We start from the raw sequence: 3,543 nt of genomic DNA, 5'->3' as shown, positions 1-3,543 counted from the left end.
GTACAGAGTGAAAGCATGGGCCTCAAGTCAGCAGATTGGAATCCCTGACCTTGCTGTGTACGTCTCCAGCCACATAAACTAAGCAGGTCACCCCTCACTTCTTTCAGCTTTGGTCTTCTCCTCTGCAAAAGAAGTTTCGAGACTGGGTAATTTACAAAGAATGGAAATTTATTTCTGACTGTTTTGGAGGCTGGAAGGTCCAAGATCATGGCACCAGCAGGTTCAGCTGTCTGGTGAGGGCTGCTCTCTGTTTACAAGATGGCACCTTGATGCTGCATTTTTCAGATGGGAGGACACTGTGTTCTCACATAGAAGAAGGGATGGGAGAGTGAGAACGGGCCAAACTCCTTCCATCAAGCCCTTTCACAGTGACATTAGTCTGTTTACCTAAACATGTCCCAAAAAGGCCCACCTCCCAACACTGTTGCACCGGGGATTCTTTTCAACACATGAATTTTGCAGGGACCATTTAGACCACAGCCAGGAGGATGCTGAATTTCAGGACCTTAAAGTTCCCTCCAGCTCTAAATACTTCATAGATTCTAAGTCCTGCAGCAGTACATGAGAAGTCTATTGAGACTCCCTAAACCATTCTCAAGAAGGTAAAGGCCCAGAGCCCTGCTCACACATGTGCTCAGATGGTGCACTGAAATGAGCACTAGAAAGGAGCCAGAAAACAAGTGCATGTCCCATTTCTGCCTTGAACTCACTCTGTGTTTTTGAAAAAGTCATGTTCTTTCTCTGAGCCTTCATTGTCTCAGTTGTAAGATGAATGTTAGAATAGATCATCTCTACTGTTCCTTTCAACTCTGCCATTATAGGGATGTTGGATGTCCTATTGGCTGAGGGTTCATGTTACAATAAATATGAAATCGAAACATAAAACAGCACTCAAAACATGAAGGAGAAATCGGGATTAAGAAACGAGAAAATACCTATTGTCTAAGAGAGAGAAGTGAACCAAACACAAATGCAAGTGGACGGAAGGAAGGGAGAGGGGGAAGGAGGCAGGGAAATAATTCACAAATAAAATTTAAATTCTAGATCTCTTTTATCTAACCGATGAAAAATATCTATAATTGCATTTTAACTTAAATATAAAAATTATATTACATTTCAGAAAGAATGCTTCAACTCTTCAAATGAACAAGTATGTTGTTTGCAAAATCATCTTTTTTTTTTCTGTAAATCTATGTGGCTTTTTCTGAAGAGAACTAACTAGGTTAATAAGACCATATTCCGCCAATTCTTACTGACAAATAATCACCATGTCTCAAAGTCTTAGGTCTTATTTTTTCCTTTTCCCTTTTGGTCTTTTTTTTTTTTCCATTTAGTCTTTTAAAAAGCTATTTAAAGATCTTCAATTTTAGATGCACACTCTTTAGCTTGGTACTTGAAGCCCCTTGTGATCTGACTTCACCTAGGAAGGGTTGCAGGCCTCACCTTTCCCTGTTCTCCTGCATATACCCCAGAGTCCACTTTTATTGAACCAGCTACGGCCTGTTTCCAAACTATGCCTCACCCCTCTCATCCCTGGTTTTTTTTGTTTGTCCTTTCCCACTCCTGCTTCTGCACAAATAAATCATTCAAGACTCAAATTCCACTTCTTCCTTAAAACTTCCTCTGATTTTCTAAGCTGGAAACAATTTCCCACAGGCCCTGTTGTGAAATCCCCATCCACATTATTTCTATGTCTCTAGTGGCACTTAGTGTTTTCAGTCCTGCAATAAGGCTTCTAGAATACGACCTTCTGGAGAGCAAGGCTTGTGTCTGAGGACAGCACATGGAACAGTGTTTACAGGGCCAGGCCTGGCTGTCAGACAGACCTGGGCTTGACTCTTGGCTCTGTTGCTGGTTGTAGGGTGACCTAAGCAGGCTACTTGACCTCTTAACTTCAGTTTACTCCTGTATAAAATGTGGATGGTACCTACTTCATAGGCTTAGAATGAGACCCAGGGAGATAACAAATGTAAAATAACTGTTACTATAGCACTTATTATATGTCAGACCCTGAAAGCACCTGACATTTGTTTTTCTGTTTTTTGTTTTTCACTGTTAAAATAACTTTAATTTATCTTGCATTTTACAGAGGTCTATGAACGATTTTTTTTTTTTTTTTTTTGACGGAGTCTCGCTCTGTCGCCCAGGCTGAAGTGCAGTGGCGCGATCTCGGCTCACTGCAAGCTCCGCCTCCCGGGTTTACGCCATTCTCCTGCCTCAGCCTCCCGAGTAGCTGGGACTACAGGCGCCTGCCACCTCGCCCGGCTAGTTTTTTGTATTTTTTAATAGAGACGGGGTTTCACCGTGTAGGCCAGGATGGTCTCGATCTCCTGACCTTGTGATCCACCCGTCTTGGCCTCCCAAAGTGCTGGGATTACAGGCTTGAGCCACCATGCCCGGCCTATGAACGATTTTTAAAAAGCACCTGTTTACCCCATATCATGTTTCTCTGACAGTTGTTGAAGTAGGCAATGAGTATGTCAACAGCTTGAGCATCAGCGTCTTGCAAAGATTTCAGACTAACCAACCACTCACCAAAGAACTTGGCAGCTTTTTTTAATCTTGTTTTTAATACAACGGTATATCGACTCTGATGGCAAACCTTGTCTTAATTTAATTTAATGTAACTTAATTTAGGAGAGCTAAGTAATTAAACATGAAGCCAAAGTACATAAGAAAGCGGCAGCCCTTTATTGCAAATATGCACACACTCTCCGGTGAGGTTCTCTGGTTCTCAGGTGTGGGGGGCCAGGGTAGTTGCCCCGGTGCTCTGGGGTGAGGTTCTCCAGTCCACCAATGCGGGGTCGGAAGAAGTCACGCTGGCTCCTGCTGGCAGCGGACTTTTATGCATTGGTACTGGAAGGGGGCGGGCAGTGGGCGGGATAAGGGCATGATAGGGGTGTCTCCATAGGCATGGCCTGGTAAGTTTCAATCTCTTTGGATTGACGTCCGGCGGCGCCTGCTCAGTTGATCTGCATTTTCACTGGTGCCGGCTGCATTTCCCCGGCGCAGGTAAGTTGGTGATGAAGAACCCCGAAGCAACAGGGGCGGTGCCTTCTTGTTTACCTTCCTCCATCTTGTCCTTTCTCCCTCACCCAAACAAACCTGTCCAACCACATCTCCATAACACACTTTGCAAAATCAGTGATTAGCAAATTAGTTAGCTTTGGTAAGGAGCTTGATAGTTATAAAATTCACAACTTCACAGAAACTATTAATATTCAGTAAGCCACACTTTTTACATGAAGAACCTGACTCCCAAAGAGCTTAAGGGTCTTGCTCAAAATTAACCATTCTGCTAGTAAGTAGCTAGTCTGGTTCCATAATCCATGGTCTTGTCCATTGGGCTATATTGATTCTATTCTCTGATTGTTATTTATTTATTTATTCATTCATTTATTGAGATGGAGTCTCACTCCGTTGCCCAGGCTGGAGTGCAACGGTACGATCTTGGCTCATTGCAATCTCCGCCTCCCGGATTCGAGCGTTTCTCATGCCTCAGTCTCCTGAGTAGCTGGGATTGCAGGTGTGCGCCATCATGCC

At 43.6% G+C, this 3,543-nt stretch overlaps 1 long non-coding RNA gene across 1 annotated transcript; it reads right to left on the bottom strand.

Annotated features, from left to right (window-relative positions):
• Window positions 1-2,045: 2,045 nt before the first annotated feature.
• Window positions 2,046-3,180, bottom strand: LOC105507711. The gene is made up of 3 exons (XR_001001143.1): window positions 3,106-3,180; window positions 2,402-2,602; window positions 2,046-2,093 (listed from the first exon to the last, which is right to left on the bottom strand). It is a non-coding gene; the product is annotated as an uncharacterized LOC105507711 (long non-coding RNA).
• Between the last annotated feature and the right edge of the window lie 363 nt (window positions 3,181-3,543).

The sequence above is a fragment of the Colobus angolensis genome, unplaced genomic scaffold, assembly GCF_000951035.1.
Source record: "Colobus angolensis palliatus isolate OR3802 unplaced genomic scaffold, Cang.pa_1.0 Scaffold152, whole genome shotgun sequence".
NCBI lineage: Eukaryota > Metazoa > Chordata > Mammalia > Primates > Cercopithecidae > Colobus > Colobus angolensis.
Note: the sequence above shows the minus strand (reverse complement) of the source record. Positions and strands in the feature narration are given on the sequence as shown.